We start from the raw sequence: 18,256 nt of genomic DNA, 5'->3' as shown, positions 1-18,256 counted from the left end.
ACATAGTAGCAGCTATGTCTGCCATACTAGGTGATATAGTAGAGAGGTCGATCACTAGAATAGGACAGAAATGTGATTCCAAATGATTGTCAGCAGTGGAGAATTTCAGAACCTAGAAAGTAATGTGTATACAACAAAAGGAAAACTGTTCTTGAATACCACATGCTACCAATATTTGTTGTTTCCTGGAATACCACTCACAGAGTTTGTATAAATTACACTAAGCACATCAGCATATTAGTATCTATTTTATTTGCATGAATAACTTAATGTTTACAGTATACAGGGCCACAAAACACATGGCAACAGGTACAAGGAAGACTAACTGATTAGGGACACCTGGGTGGCTCAGTGGTTGAGTGTCTGCCTTTGGCTCAGGGCCTGATCCCAGAGTCCCAGAATCGAGTACCCCATCGGGCTCCCTACAGGGAGCGTGCTTCTCCCTCTGCCTGTGTCTCTGCATCTCTCTGTGTGTCTCTCATGAATAAATGAATAAAATCTTAAAAAAAAAAAAAAAGGACTGATTAGATCATGACCATTTTGTCCTGTTCCCGGAAACGTCAACCCTAACTCTGAACTCCACATATTGTTATCTCCTGCTCTTGCTTACAACGTAACATCAGTAATTCTATGAACTACTAAGATATCAATGTCGATAAGGTCTAATTATTACAGAATAATTAGAGTACTTTCTCAACTAGTTTTCCCTAAAATCTGGAAAAGTATTAACTTTCTGAGCGTGCTTAGGAGGAATTCCTATATGACAGTACTAACAACAGCTCAAAGTTTGGGGGGAAGGAAGGAAAATGTTCATTGTTGCAAGGTTCTTACATTACACATGAATAGGACATTACATGAAGGTACACTGTGTGTAAACCCTAGAGCAAGGATTCTCAACAGTGGCACACACCATTAACATTTTGGGCCAAATAATTCTTTGTGTTATCCAGTCATCTTACTGGCTTAGCACTATATCCTCTTAAAGGATTGACTAAAATGTAATTATAACTTAATAAAGATTTGACCCAGAGCTCCAAAAACCTTTTAAAATTAAAGTAGAAAATATTCTCTGAGTTTTATATTAGTAATAAAACTGAATATGCTCTTGTTTTCAATATATGTTTTCAGAATAACACTTGAAAATCATTTAGGACTAAATATTTAGATAAAAGTGAGCAATAAAAAATTATCCTTTAGAAGTTTTAAAATATTCTAATTACAGTGTAGTTAACATACAGTGTTATGTTAGTTTCCGGTGTATAATATAATGATTCAACGATTCCATATATTACTCAGTGCTTGTCAAGGTAAATGTCTCTCTTTTTTTAAAGATTTAAAAAATTTATTCATGAGAGAAAGAGGCCGAGACACAGGCAGAGGGAGAAGCGGGCTCTCTGTGAGGAGCTCAATGAGATCCTGAGCTGAAAGCCAACGCTCAACCACTGAGCCACCCAGGCGTCCCGTAAGTGTAACCTTAATCCCCTTTGCCTAGTTCATCCATCCCCTCCAGTAACCATCTGTTCTCTATAGTTCAGAGTCCATTTTATGCTTCTCTTTTTTCCTTTGTTCTTTTGTTTTGTTTCTTAAATTCCACATATTAGTGAAATACTATGGTATCTGTCCTTCTCTGCTTGGCTTATTTCACTTAGCATTATACTCTCTACGGCCATCCATGTTGTTGCAAATTGTAAGATTTCATTCTTTTTTATGGCTAAGTAATATTGCATTATATATATATATTATATATATATAATATATATATTATATATATATATATACACACACACACACACACCATATCTTCTTTATCCGTTCATCTGTTGATGGACACCTGGGCTGCTTCCATCATTTGGTTGTTATAAATAATGCTGCAATATTTATATTATCTTAAATATAAAGAAACAAGTAATAAGTTAATAATTTTCCAGGGGGGGAGGAGCAAGATGGCGGAAGAGTAGGGTCTCCAAATCACCTGTCTCCACCAAATTACCTAGAAAACCTTCAAATTATCCTGAAAATCTATCAATTCGGCCTGAGATTTAAAGAGAGACCAGCTGGAATGCTACAGTGAGAAGAGTTCGCGCATCTATCAAGGTAGGAAGACGGGGGAAAAAGAAATAAAGGAACAAAGGCCTCCAAGGGGGAGGGGCCCCGCGAGGAGCCGGGCTGAGGCCGGGGCGAGTGTCCCCAGGACAGGAGAGCCCCGTCCCGGAGACGCAGGAGCTGCACCGACCTTCCCGGGGGAAAGGGGCTCCAGGGAGTTGGAGCAGGACCCAGGAGGGCGAGGATGCCCTCGGGTTCCCTGGGACAGTAACAGAGCAACTGCGCGCCCAGGAGAGTGCGCCGAGCTCCCTAAGGGCTGCAGCGCGGCGGCACCCGGAGCAGCTCGGAGGGGCTCGGGCGGCGGCTCCGCGGAGGGAACTGCGCGGTTCCAGGAGCAGCTCGGAGGGGCTCGGGCGGCAGCTCCGCGGAGGGGGTTGCGCGGCCCGGGAGCGCGAATCCAACAGCGCAGGCCCCGGAGCACAGGGCGCCGGGACACAGCCCAGGATCCGGCCTCCCCCGGGACAGGCAGAGGCTGGGAGGGCTCAGGACAGCAAGGAAGCTCCTGCCCCGAGCTGAGCAGATCAGCGGCCCCGCCCCGGAGCCTCCAGGCCCTGCAGACGGAGTTCCTGCCGGAGCTGAATCCAGGTTTCCAGAGCTGGCCCCGTCACTGGGGCTGTTCCTCCTGCGGCCTCACGGGGTAAACAACCCCCACTGAGCCCTGCACCAGGCAGGGGCACAGCAGCTCCCCCAACTGCTAACACCTGAAAATCAGCACAACAGGCCCCTCCCCCAGGACACCAGCTAGACTGACAACTTCCAGGAGAAGCCAAGGGACTTAAAGTACACAGAATCAGAAGATACTCCCCCGTGGTTCTTTTTTTTGTTTTGTTTTGTTTTGCTTTTTGATTTGCTTCCTTCCCCCACCCCCTTTTTTTCTCCTTTCTTTTTCTTTCTCTTTTTCTTTTTTTTTCGTTTTTTTTCTTCCCTTTTTTTTCTCTTTCTCTTTTCTTTCCTTCTTTCTCTCCTCTCTTTTTCTCCTTTTCCCAATACAACTTGCTTTTGGCCACTCTGCACTGAGCAAAATGACTAGAAGGAAAACCTCACCTCAAAAGAAAGAATCAGAAACAGTCCTCTCTCCCACAGAGTTACAAAATCTGGATTACAATTCAATGTCAGAAAGCCAATTCAGAAGCACTATTATACAGCTACTGGTGGCTCTAGAAAAAAGTATAAAGGACTCAAGAGACTTCATGACTGCAGAATTTAGAGCTAATCAGGCAGAAATTAAAAATCAATTGAATGAGATGCAATCCAAACTAGAAGTCCTAACGACGAGGGTTAACGAGGTGGAAGAACGAGTGAGTGACATAGAAGACAAGTTGATAGCAAAGAGGGAAACTGAGGAAAAAAGAGACAAACAATTAAAAGACCATGAAGATAGATTAAGGGAAATAAACGACAGCCTGAGAAAGAAAAACCTACATTTAATTGGGGTTCCCGAGGGCGCCGAAAGGGACAGAGGGCCAGAATATGTATTTGAACAAATTCTAGCTGAAAACTTTCCTAATCTGGGAAGGGAAACAGGCATTCAGATCCAGGAAATAGAGAGATCCCGCCCTAAAATCAATAAAAACCGTTCAACACCTCGACATTTAATAGTGAAGCTTGCAAATTCCAAAGATAAAGAGAAGATCCTTAAAGCAGCAAGAGACAAGAAATCCCTGACTTTTATGGGGAGGAGTATTAGGGTAACAGCAGACCTCTCCACAGAGACCTGGCAGGCCAGAAAGGGCTGGCAGGATATATTCAGGGTCCTAAATGAGAAGAACATGCAACCAAGAATACTTTATCCAGCAAGGCTCTCATTCAAAATGGAAGGAGAGATAAAGAGCTTCCAAGACAGGCAGCAACTAAAAGAATATGTGACCTCCAAACCAGCTCTGCAAGAAATTTTAAGGGGGCCTCTTAAAATTCCCCTTTAAGAAGAAGTTCAGTGGAACATTCCACAAAAACAAGGACTGAATAGATATCATGATGACACTAAACTCATATCTCTCAATAGTAACTCTGAATGTGAATGGGCTTAATGACCCCATCAAAAGGCGCAGGGTTTCAGACTGGATAAAAAAGCAGGACCCATCTATTTGCTGTCTACAAGAGACTCATTTTAGACAGAAGGACACCTACAGCCTGAAAATAAAAGGTTGGAGAACCATTTACCATTCGAATGGTCCTCAAAAGAAAGCAGGGGTAGCCATCCTTATATCAGATAAACTAAAATTTACCCCAAAGACTGTAGTGAGAGATGAAGAGGGACACTATATCATACTTAAAGGATCTATTCAACAAGAGGATTTAACAATCCTCAATATATATGCCCCGAATGTGGGAGCTGCCAAATATATAAATCAATTATTAACCAAAGTGAAGAAATAACTTAGATAATAATACACTTATACTTGGTGACTTCAATCTAGCTCTTTCTATCCTTGATAGGTCTTCTAAGCACATCTCCAAAGAAACGAGAGCTTTAAATGATACACTGGACCAGATGGATTTCACAGATATCTACAGAACTTTACATCCAAACTCAACTGAATACACATTCTTCTCAAGCGCACATGGAACTTTCTCCAGAATAGACCACATATTGGGTCACAAATCGGGTCTGAACCGATACCAAAAGATTGGGATTGTCCCCTGCATATTCTCAGACCATAATGCCTTGAAATTAGAACTAAATCACAACAAGAAGTTTGGAAGGACCTCAAACACGTGGAGGTTAATAAGGACCATCCTGCTAAAAGATAAAAGGGTCAACCAGGAAATTAAGGAAGAATTAAAAAGATTCATGGAAACTAATGAGAATGAAGATACAACCGTTCAAAATCTTTGGGATGCAGCAAAAGCAGTCCTAAGGGGGAAATACATCGCAATACAAGCATCCATTCAAAAACTGGAAAGAACTCAAATACAAAAGCTAACCTTACACATAAAGGAGCTAGAGAAAAAACAGCAAATAGATCCTACACCCAAGAGAAGAAGGGAGTTAATAAAGATTCGAGCAGAACTCAACGAAATCGAGACCAGAAGAACTGTGGAACAGATCAACAGAACCAGGAGTTGGTTCTTTGAAAGAATTAATAAGATAGATAAACCATTAGCCAGCCTTATTAAAAAGAAGAGAGAGAAGACTCAAATTAATAAAATCATGAATGAGAAAGGAGAGATCACTACCAACACCAAGGAAATACAAACGATTTTAAAAACATATTATGAACAGCTATACGCCAATAAATTAGGCAATCTAGAAGAAATGGACGCATTCCTGGAAAGCCACAAACTACCAAAACTGGAACAGGAAGAAATAGAAAACCTGAACAGGCCAATAACCAGGGAGGAAATTGAAGCAGTCATCAAAAACCTCCCAAGACACAAGAGTCCAGGGCCAGATGGCTTCCCAGGGGAATTTTATCAAACGTTTAAAGAAGAAACCATACCTATTCTCCTAAAGCTGTTTGGAAAGATAGAAAGAGATGGAGTATTTCCAAATTTGTTCTATGAGGCCAGCATCACCTTAATTCCAAAACCAGACAAAGACCCCACCAAAAAGGAGAATTACAGACCAATATCCCTGATGAACATGGATGCAAAAATTCTCAACAAGATACTGGCCAATAGGATCCAAAAGTACATTAAGAAAATTATTCACCATGACCAAGTAGGATTTATCCCTGGGACACAAGGCTGGTTCAACACCCGTAAAACAATCAATGTGATTCATCATATCAGCAAGAGAAAAACCAAGAACCATATGATCCTCTCATTGGATGCAGAGAAAGCATTTGACAAAATACAGCATCCATTCCTGATCAAAACTCTTCAGAGTGTAGGGATAGAGGGAACATTCCTCGACATCTTAAAAGCCATCTATGAAAAGCCCACAGCAAATATCATTCTCAATGGGGAAGCACTGGGAGCCTTTCCCCTAAGATCAGGAACAAGACAGGGATGTCCACTCTCACCACTGCTGTTCAACATAGTACTGGACGTGTTAGCCTCAGCAATCAGACAACAAAAAGACATTAAAGGCATTCAAATTGGCAAAGAAGAAGTCAAACTCTCCCTCTTCGCCGATGACATGATACTCTACATAGAAAACCCAAAAGTCTCCACCCCAAGATTGCTAGAACTCATACAGCAATTCGGTAGCGTGGCAGGATACAAAATCAATGCCCAGAAGTCAGTGGCATTTCTATACACTAACAATGAGACTGAAGAAAGAGAAATTAAGGAGTCAATCCCATTTACAATTGCACCCAAAAGCATAAGATACCTAGGAATAAACCTAACCAAAGATGTAAAGGATCTATATCCTCAAAACTATAGAACACTTCTGAAAGAAATTGAGGAAGACACAAAGAGATGGAAAAATATTCCATGCTCATGGATTGGCAGAATTAATATTGTGAAAATGTCAATGTTACCCAGGGCAATATACACGTTTAATGCAATCCCTATCAAAATACCATGGACTTTCTTCAGAGAGTTAGAACAAATTATTTTAAGATTTGTGTGGAATCAGAAAAGACCCCGAATAGCCAGGGGAATTTTAAAAAAGAAAACCATAGCTGGGGGCATCACAATGCCAGATTTCAGGTTGTACTACAAAGCTGTGGTCATCAAGACAGTGTGGTACTGGCACAAAAACAGACACATAGATCAGTGGAACAGAATAGAGAATCCAGAAATGGACCCTGAACTTTATGGGCAACTAATATTCGATAAAGGAGGAAAGACTATCCATTGGAAGAAAGACAGTTTCTTCAATAAATGGTGCTGGGAAAACTGGACATCCACATGCAGAAGAATGAAACTAGACCACTCTCTTTCACCATACACAAAGATAAACTCAAAATGGATAAAAGATCTAAATGTGAGACAAGATTCCATCCAAATCCTAGAGAAGAACACAGGCAACACCCTTTTTGAACTCGGCCATAGTAACTTCTTGCAAGATACATCCACGAAGGCAAAAGAAACAAAAGCAAAAATGAACTATTGGGACTTCATCAAGATAAGAAGCTTTTGCACAGCAAAGGATACAGTCAACAAAACTCAAAGACAACCTACAGAATGGGAGAAGATATTTGCAAATGACATATCAGATAAAGGGCTAGTTTCCAAGATCTATAAAGAACTTATTAAACTCAACACCAAAGAAACAAACAATCCAATCATGAAATGGGCAAAAGACATGAAGAGAAATCTCACAGAGGAAGACATAGACATGGCCAACATGCATATGAGAAAATGCTCTGCATCACTTGCCATCAGGGAAATACAAATCAAAACCACAATGAGATACCACCTCACACCAGTGAGAATGGGGAAAATTAACAAGGCAGGAAACAACAAATGTTGGAGAGGATGCGGAGAAAAGGGAACCCTCATACACTGTTGGTGGGAATGTGAACTGGTGCAGCCACTCTGGAAAACTGTGTGGAGGTTCCTCAAACAGTTAAAAATATACCTGCCCTACGACCCAGCAATTGCACTGTTGGGGATTTACCCCAAAGATACAAATGCAATGAAACGCCGGGACACCTGCACCCCGATGTTTATAGCAGCAATGGCCACGATAGCCAAACTGTGGAAGGAGCCTTGGTGTCCAACGAAAGATGAATGGATAAAGAAGATGTGGTTTATGTATACAATGGAATATTACTCAGCTATTAGAAATGACAAATACCCACCATTTGCTTCAACGTGGATGGAACTGGAGGGTATTATGCTGAGTGAAGTAAGTCAGTCGGAGAAGGACAAACATTATATGTTCTCATTCATTTGGGGAATATAAATAATAGTGAAAGGGAATATAAGAGAAGGGAGAAGAAATGTGTGGGAAATATCAGAAAGGGAGACAGAACGTAAAGACTGCTAACTCTGGGAAACGAACTAGGCCAAAGTGGTAGAAGGGGAGGAGGGCGGGGGGTGGGAGTGAATGGGTGACGGGCACTGGGGGTTATTCTGTATGTTAGTAAATTGAACACCAATAAAAAATAAATTAAAAAAAAAAAGAGTAATTTTCCAAAAATACTTCCTCCTGTTTTTATGCAGGCACACTTATGAGGAGGAAGTGTCACAATCTGTCAGCCCTGTACCTTATACATACTTTAAGCTCTGGAGTGGAAAGTTTAAAATCAACCCAGCCTGTAGAAATACTCTTGGTTATGGGTTGGTCATTATTTTTTTTTTTACCACCATTTTATTAAACATTAAGTAAGGAAATGTAAAAACTTAGATAAGAAAATTTGTGTGGACAGAGAAGTTACGTATAAGTGAACACAGCACAACAAATGAGTGGTAGAAACAATATTAGAAATTTGGATATCTTTTGGAAGATCGTTAACTTAAAATTGACTGTGTGCTACTATGATGTTTATCTACCAAAACCAACTACAATAGAATAAAAGGGATAAGTGCCTCAGGTGGAATGCCCATATCCTAATTAATTAAATTATATAGATTTCCAAGATACCTTGTCTATAATAGGTAGTGAATAATTTTTTGTTGAGTAAATCAAACACTTTTAGTATCATATCTCAAACTTTAACCGGAAACAAAAGAACTCTGTTTAGCTACTGGGGTTATGTGGAGGGGAGAATGTAAGCATAAGTATATTTTTTAGGAAACAGTTAAAGAAAATGAAGTAACTGGCTTTGGAGAGCTGGAAAAATAATTTGTTTTCAAATCCATCAGACTGCTGATAAGTGATCAATGTCTAGCCGGCAGAAAGTAAGATATATGAAATAAAGCATAAACAAGGTAAGAAAAATTGGGATTTAACTAAGTTTACAAAAGAAGTAAATTTCTTTTTTTCCCTTTTTCGAGAGAGTGGGGATGGGGAGGGGCAAAGGGAGAGGAAGAGAGAGAACCTCAAGCCCTGTGAGAAGCCCAACACAGGGCTACACTCCACAACCCTAAGAGCATGACCTGGGCCAAAATCAAGAGTCAGATGCTTAACCAATGGAGGCACCAAGGTGCCTCCAAAGAAGTACATTTTTGATTCAAGAGTAGTGATGGTAGAGTAGCAGACCCTACCACTTGACCCCCAACAAAGATCAACAGTAAGATAGCTATCTATAAACAAAACAGCTCTGGGGGAGCTTTGGAGTTCGGCAACATGGTGGCGCAAAAAGTCAGAGAATAATTGCACAAGAAGGGAAGGATGAAGAGCTTCAATTTGCCTGTACCATTCCACACACTGAGCTGACATTGTTCAGTATCAAGAGGGAACTCCCCAGATAAAAAGAGTTCCCCTCACCAGGAAAGTGAGAGTGAGATGAGTAACCAGTTTCCCCAACCTTAGTAGAGGCACTATACGAAGGATCAAGGATCAGCTTTGGTTTTACCCTAACTGGAGAATGGCAAAGCTGAGACACAAAGAAACTGCTAGGAACAAGGAAGAAAAGCAGAGGCTACCAATTGCAATGACACAGTAGGAGCAACCACCTTCCCACTAACTGTTCAGCAAATACCACCAGCATCTTTCACCACTGAAAGATGACACTGACAGCCAGTGCAGCTGCAGCATACCCCTGCAAACTTCACTAGTTTCAGACCCTTAGGTATTTATATTTGTTGACACCAGCCACCTGAGTCTCCCCACCCATCTTCTACCAGAAGCCAGCCGAAGACTCTCTGGTTCCAAGACTGTAACACACAAAGCTAGATCCTGCAGCTGACCCACCAACATGCAGGTGCTCAGGGCTAGCTCCTCCAGCTGTGTACTTACATGATGTTGGCTAAACATCTGTCACCAGCCTAAACTGCTATGTGCACACCATGGCAAGATCCTGCAGCCACATTAGACCACACCCATAGCCAAGGCTCCTTTAGCTGCATGAAGGCCCAGATCAAGTCCTGTCTTCTGTCAAGCCTGTATCACTAGGCTCACCTGCAGCTTGCCACTCCAGCTATGCACCTGAATATCCTTTGGCCCATCCCCATCATTAACCTCTATACTGCCATGTGTCCAGGGTGAGATACAGCCAACATGGTAATGAACAACAGCCAGGATCCCCACAGCTGCCAGTGCACACGTGCTGTTGGCTGGCCCTTGCTGCCTCTCCTGGCACCCACCACTACCTATGCATTAGCAACTGGCCCCTGCCACAACACAGGCCCCTACAACTGAGTGTATGCATATAACAGACTCAGGCCATTACCACTGCTTACTCTGGTCCCTATCTGATGGACCAGGAGGAGATGCTGAAAATCCCAATAGCCTTTTTATCTCATGAGAATGCCTGGCAGCACTCACCAAAAACCACACAATTGTCTATAATGAATTGCTATTCACCCAAGGCATGATACAATGAGTTGTTATTCACCCAACAACCAACACCTGGAGCAACCACAGGCCCTGCACTTAGCAACCTGTCCCACTAACCAACATTCTAGCATGGCCCCATCTGCAGGTGAAGACCAAAGTTCAATGTATAAAGTCTAGAAGAGATGACCACTTCTTCAAATTTACAGACACTTATGCAAAGCTATGAGGATTATGAAGAATCAGGGAAATAGGTCTCCACCAAAAGCATACAGTAAACCTCCAGTAACTTGCACAAAGAAATGAAGATATAGGATTTACCCTACTAAGAATTCAAACTTGCTCTAAACAGTCAACATTGTATTTAAGTTCTAGCTAGAAGAATTAGGCAAGAAAAAGAGATATAAGGCATCCAAATTGGAAAGGAAGAAGTCAAACCGTCACTATTTGCAGATGAGTTGATATTACACACAGAAAATCTAAAGACTCTACCAAAAAACCCTTAGCATACATGAATTCAGTAAAGTTGCAGGATACAAAATTAATATACAGAAAATTGTTACATTTCTATACACTTAAAAGAACTACCAGAAAAGAGAAATTCAGACAACAATCCCATTTACAACTACATCAAAAATAATAAAATACCTAGCAATAAATCTAACCAAGAAAGGGAAAGACCTGTACATTGAAAACTGACATTAATGAATGAAACTGAAGAAGACACAAATATGAAGAAAGATATTCTTTGCTCATGAATTGGAAAAGTTAAGATTTTAAAAAATATCCATACAACTCAAGGCAATCTACAATTCAGTGCAATCCCTACTGAATTCCATTTTTCACTGAAATAGAATAAATAATCCTAAATTTGTATGGAACCACAAAGACCACGAATAGCCAAAGCAATCTTGCGAGAGAACAAAGCTGGAAGCACAATGCTCTCTGATTTCAAATTACAGTTTAAAGCTATAAAAATCAAAATGGCATGGTACTAGCATAAAAACAGACACGGAGATCAATGAACAGAATAGAGAGGCCAGAGATAAACCCAGGCATATACAGTCAATTAATTTATGACCAAGAAGCCAAGAATACACGATGGGAAAAGGACAGTCTCTTCAACAAAGGTGTGAAAACCGGACAGCCACATGTAAGAGTGAAACTAGATCACTTCCTTACACCATACATAAACATTAACTCAAAATGGATAGAAGATTTGAATGTAAGACCTGAAATCATGTATCCCTAGAAGGAGACCTAGGCAGTATGCTCCTCGACACTGGTCTCAGCAATCATTTTTTGGATCTGACTCCAAAAACAAAGGCAACAAAAGCAAAAATAAGCAAATGGGACTATATAAAACTAAAATACTTCTACACAGCAAAAAGAATCAACAAAAAGAAAAAATAACCTATGGAGTGGGAGAAAATATTTATAAACTATATATTTGATAAGGGGTTAATATCCAAAATACATAAGGAGCATACAATTCAAAAGCAAAAAACCAATCTGATTAAAAAATGGCAGAGAACTTTAATGGATATTTTTCCAAAGAAAATGCATAAATGACCAGTAAGTACACGAATAAGTGTTCAACACCACTAATCATTAGGGAAATGCATATCAAACCATAATGAGATATTATCTCATACTTGTCAGAATGGCTGTTCTCAAAAAGACAAAGTAAAGAGTGCTGGTGAGAATGAAGAGAAAAGGGAACCCTGGTGCACTGTTAATTGGAATATAAATTGGTACAGCCACTATGTAAAATAGTATGGAGATTCCTGAAAATATTAAAAATAGAACTACCATATGATCAGGCAATCCCACTTCTGGGTATGTATCTGAAGGAGATGGAACTGCCATCTCAAAGAGATATCTGCACCCACCATGTTCACTGCAGCAGTACTTACAATAGCCAAGACATGGAAACAACCTAAGTATCCATCAACACATGAACTGATAAAGAAAATGTGGTATACACACACACACACACACACACACACACACACACACACAATGGAATATTATTCAGCAATAAAAATGAAGGAAGTTCTTCAGTCTGTGACAAGATGAATGGACCTTGAAGGCATTACTTTAAGTTAGAGAGAGACAAATACCATATGATCTTATATATGGAATCTAAAAACATCAAATTCATAAAAACAGAGATGAGAGTAGTGATTGCCAGGCCTAGAGAATTGAGGAAATGGGGAGATAGATGCTGGTCAAGGATACAAACTTTCAATTATAAGATGAATAAGTTCAGAAGATCTATGGGACAGCATGGTTATTGCAGTTAACAATACTGTATCATATACTGGAAAGCTGCTATAATAAAGCTTTAATGTTCTCACCATAATAACAAACAAAATAGTTAATTAAGTCAAGTAAAAGATGAGTTAGCTAACCTTATCACAGTAAACATTTCATAATGTATCATCACATTATACACCTGAAACTTTCACAGTGTCATATGTTAATCATATTTCAAAGCTAGAAGGAAAAATCTTCTAACTTACACAAGAAGTCTGGAGATAATGCAGTGTATTAATTTTCTATTGCTGCTGTAATAAATGCCCACAGACTTAGTGGATTAAAACAAATCAAGTTTTTTTTTTTTTTTTAAAGATTCATTTTTTTATGTTAGAGGGAGAGTGTGAGTTAGGAGAGGGGCAAAGGGAGCTCGGAGAATCCCAGAGCACACTCCCTGCTCAGGGGAGCCTGACACGGGGCTCGATCCCAGGACTCGGAGGGGAGCCTGACACGGGGCTCGATCCCAGGACCCGGAGATCATGATCTGAACTAAAGCCAAGAGTCAGCCTCCTAACTGACAGAACCACCCTGGTGCCCCCAACAAATCAAGTTTATTATCTTACAGTTAAGCAGGACATAAGTCCAATATAGGTCTTATCGGGTTAAAATAAAGATATCACTTGGATTGTGTTCTGGTCTCAGGTTCCAAGGGAGGATCTCTTCATTTTTTGGCAAAATTTAATTGCTTGTAGATGGAGGACTAACATCCCATTTCCTTTCTAGCTGTTAGCTGAAGGCTGCTTCCAGGTTCCAGAAGTTACCCACATTCCTTGAGTCATAAAGCCTCTTCCATCTTTAAAGCCAGGGAAAGCAGGCTGAATCCCTCTGAAATTCTTCTTTTGTCTCCTCTCTCTGACCCATTCTTCTGCCTTCCTCTACATTTCTAAGAGTTCATATTGTAAGTCCACTTACTCATATTGGGCCCACTCAGGTAACCCAAGATAATCACCTATCTGCAGGTCTGTGAGTTCAATCAGATCTGCAGAGTCCTTTTTGTTATGTAAAGTAACATATTTACCGATTCTAAGAATTGGGATGTGGACATCTTTGAGAGTGCAATATGCTGCCTACTGCAGGCAGATTCTGAATTTATTTAGCTCAACAATATTAACAATTCAAGTTTCTTTGCCTTGACACTCCACACTGCTGCTCACAGTTTTATTCTTTTTCTGGCTCCTCTAAGTCTTAAGAAGGCTGCCAAGCAGCAACTAGACCTATAGGTTTCCTTGCTTGTAGTCCTTAACAAAGACATTGACTTCATCTCAGGATTTCCAGGCAAGTCTCATGCTGTGTTCTAATGAGCCATACAAGCTAGGCTTGTGTATCAGTAAACCAATAAAGGAGAATAAGACAAGGAATAGTCTAAATTATGTAAGATGATTTAGAATTGTTAGAAAGACTGCAGTCTACTAACTTGACTACCTTTCATAAACATCCTTCTTCCAACATATACACTTTCAGAAGTGCTCATGCTCACATAAAACACTTTCGATCCACCTCACAAAAAGGGAACCATCCAAAGTGTCATCTAGTTACTGCATCTAACTTTAGATACATGTTGTGAGTAATATGCCTTCATTTCTAACAGGTCTGAATATAAATGTATATAGTTAACATCCATTTAGGCAATATATAGCAATAAGATTAAGTTATCTACACCAAAAAATACTCTGATGAAGGGAAAAAATTAGGAATAACTACAATTAAATCCAGAAAAACGAAGAATGACACAAAAATGGTATTAACTGACACTTAGCAACAGTATATCCTTTTGAAAGAAGAACCTAGGATTCTTTACCTTCAAATTTCCAAAGGCTAGTAACCATAGCAAGATCATGTTTAGACTATGGTTGCAATTAGGACCTTCAGTCTCCTGGCAACAAACCTCTGAAACCTTCTCATCCTCCAAAGCTCAGAATTTGAAATGGCCTTTACCTATTGCATTCCAATTAGAAACTACCCATTTGGGGATCCCTGGGTGGCGCAGTGGTTTGGCGCCTGCCTTTGGCCCAGGGCGCGGTCCTGGAGACCCAGGATCAAATCCCATGTTGGGCTCCTGGTGCATGGAGCCTGCTTCTCCCTCTGCCTGTGTCTCTGCCTCTCTCTCTCTCTGTGTGTGTGAGTATAAAAAAAAAAAAAAAAAGAAACTACCCATTTCTTCCCCTAAATTGCACTTGAAATATATCTTTATTGTATAAACCTGAGTACTTTCCATTTACCCTGTAGAAAATACTTAAAAGGAGATATTGGGAAAGGTTGAAGGCAATAGACTTGTGCTTTGCAGCATACTTACCTCCTGTTAAATCTCCTTTTTAAACCCAAATTCAAACTAACTTCAGAGAAGATGAGCTAATCTTATGAAGCTGATCTGTGAAACCAGACCATAAGAAGAAAGAATCCTTAACAAATCTGAATTTTAAAGGCCTTTTGAGTTGAAGCAGGACATGATCAAGGTACTTCAACATCCTGAATTTTCTGTATAACTTCTCCCAAAACCACAGCCTCATGAAGCAAATGGTTATGCCCCAAGATATAAAGGATTATTACCAACTTCTCAAGTTGGTACCCTTACTTCCCAATATCCAACTTATATCTATAATTAGGAATCTCTTATTTGCCAGTACCTCCTATCCAGTACAAAACTATCAGCTGGAATGCTTGTTAACTTCAAGTACAAAAACTTGCTCAACTAGGCTTAAAAATAAGTTGATTTCTTATAACAAGAAATTCAGATATCAGGCAGCCTTTATCAGGATTGATAGATTCCACAGCTCCAGATGTCATCAAGGATCCAGGTATTTTCCATCTCTTTGTTCTGCTTTTTTTTTTTTTTAAGATTTTATTTATTTATTAGACACACACACACACACACACACACACACACACACACACACACACAGAGGCAGAGACACAGGCAGAGGGAGAAGCAGACTCCATGCAGGGAGCCTGATGTGGGACGGTCTCCAGGATCACACCCTGGGCTGAAGGCAGCACTAAACCGCTGAGCCACTGGGGCTGCCCCACTAGTCTTTTTCTTAGCTCAAGGGTACTATCAGTAGCTTAAGCAACATGATTCCTTGTCCACATCAGATTGGCTTCTCTTCCCCAGAGACCCAAGCCAATCCATTTGGAGTGTGTTACTGACCCAAACTGATTTACTTCTGTCCACCCTTGAAACCAACTCTTAATAAACTAAATGAAATTAACCACAGACTACATCTGAAGTAAACAGAAACTGATATGTCAAGTACTAATTCAATCACAACATTAATCTGGGTACTGACAATCTTTAAAACGACATCCTTTCATACAAATTTGAAAAATTTAAAAGTAATCATTTAAAAAAAACATTTTATTTATTCATGAGAGATACAGAGAGAGAGAGAGAGAGAGAGAGAGGGAGAAGCAGGCTCCTCGTGGGGAGCCTGACATGGGACTTGATCCCAGGACTCCGGGATCATGGACTGAGCCAAAAGCAGATGCTCAATTACTGAGACATCCAGGTTCCCCAAAAGTAAGTAATATTTTTTTTTAAAAAGGTCAAACTAATACAAGTAAGGCAGCAGAATTAAGAATAATTCAGTTTCTCTTTTACCCATTAAGATCAGCTCAAGTTTAACTCTTCAAAGCATCTTTCAAAACTCTTAAGACTAATCAGTCCCTCATCTATGCACCTATATCTTTATTATAACATTTCATATTTAGTTGTATGTCTTCTAAATTAGAATGTGAATTCTTCAAGACAGGAAAAAATATTCATTGTTCTTTGAGGGTATCAAATATAGTGTCTGACACAATAGGCACTCAAATGTTTAATGACTGAATACACAGATGTTTAGATATTTTTTAAAGATTTTATTTATTCATGAGAGATACAGAGTGAGGCAGAGGCATACGCAGAGGGAGAAGCAGGCTCCCTGCAGGAAGCCTGATGTGGGGGTCCATCCTGGGACCCCAGGATCACGCCCTAAGCCCAATGCAGACACTCAACCACTGAGCCACTCAGGCATCCCCATGTTTAGATTTTTAATGCCTTTGCTACTATCAGACTTAAGAAGTGGTAGATAGAATGCAGATAAGAAGTAGAAATTGGTATCCTTTTGGAAATACTTGTTTTTGCTGAGCTCATAGATACAGTAACTCCTCTCAAGAGAATGATAGAAAAGCTATGAGGCACCTGGGTGGCTCAGCTGGTTGAGCATCCAACACTTGTTTGTGAGATCAAGCCCCATGCCAGGCTCTGTTCTCAGTGAAGAGTCTGCTTGAGATTCTCTTCCTCTCCCTCTGACCACTTCCCCACTCTCTCAAATAAATGAATAAATGAATAAATAAATATCTTTAGAAGAAAGAATAGCCAGAGGCAGTTACTAACGTATTTTTTTCATTATATTATTTTCTTCTGCTATTCCTTCTTTTTATTTTTCCTTTTATTTTTTCCCCACTGTTCCTTAAGGCTAATTAAGGGCATTTTATAGCATCACTGTTTTTTTTTAATGAAATAAAAATGTATCTTAACAATTATGTGCCCACTGTGTTGTCAGCTTCATACTACGGACATAAGAACAAAGAAGATAAAACTCACAATGCAGGAAAATCACACAAAACACACGGTATTAAGCTATGAAATGAGTATAATGTACTATGGGAAACAAATGAGTCTGTCTAATTGTGCAAATAACTCAGAAACCAATAAATCCTACATTTGTTGGTTATTAGCAATGTTCTAACATGTCTCATATTTTTGGGTACTTGTTCTGATTTTTCTGGTTAACATCAACAGGTTGTAAATGAAGGGGGCATTATGAAAAAGGACCAAGTTTTACAATACCAAAAGAACTGAAACCAAAGAACAATACCAGGAAAAATTTTTGATCAAACTGTCATTTCAACATGGAAGTGGCAGGAAATGCCCACTGCATTCCACTTTTGCTCAAAACTGTTTTCTGGATGACAGAGTATGTATGCTACCACCTGAATCTGTCACTCCTACCAATTCTCTCAAAGTGATATCAGGGGATAAGTATGAGTCAAGAGGAATTAATTCTAAAACAAACAAACAAACAAAGAAACCAAAAACATTCCAAAATGAGTTCTGAGTGTGTTTCCTTGATCAAACTACAGTGCTCGCTTCGGCAGCACATATACAAACTACAGTCAGGTTTTAAGTTAAATGTTAATTAGTGAAGGAGGAAATTCAGAAAATGAACAAGTTGTGTTCACATAAGATCTAGATCTATAAATATAAAATGTTTACAATGAGAATTTTGCATACGCTTTTCTTCTTTCTTATGAAAGTAGTACTTTTAAAGAATTAGTATCAAAAATATTTGTACACCTGAAACTAATGTAACACTCGTGTTAACTATACTCAAATAAAAAAAATTAAAGAAAAAAATAGCGGCTCTAGCAGAATGGGTAGACACAGCCAGATACAATCCTGCCTAATTAAAACATCAACTAAGTCTCTAAACAATTAAAAGAAAAAGTTATTTTTCTGAATACTTTCACTGCTGTTTTATATTATGCAGGAGGCACAAGGGATATACAAAATGGTGCTTA

The 18,256-nt window shown here is 39.7% G+C and overlaps 1 protein-coding gene across 6 annotated transcripts in view; it reads right to left on the bottom strand.

The window, feature by feature from the left end:
- Window positions 1-18,256, bottom strand: part of TEX15 (testis expressed 15, meiosis and synapsis associated) — a 93,926-nt gene that overhangs the window by 29,182 nt on the left and 46,488 nt on the right. The window lies entirely within an intron of this gene.

Source organism: Canis lupus, chromosome 16 (assembly GCF_003254725.2).
Source record: "Canis lupus dingo isolate Sandy chromosome 16, ASM325472v2, whole genome shotgun sequence".
NCBI lineage: Eukaryota > Metazoa > Chordata > Mammalia > Carnivora > Canidae > Canis > Canis lupus.
Note: the sequence above shows the minus strand (reverse complement) of the source record. Positions and strands in the feature narration are given on the sequence as shown.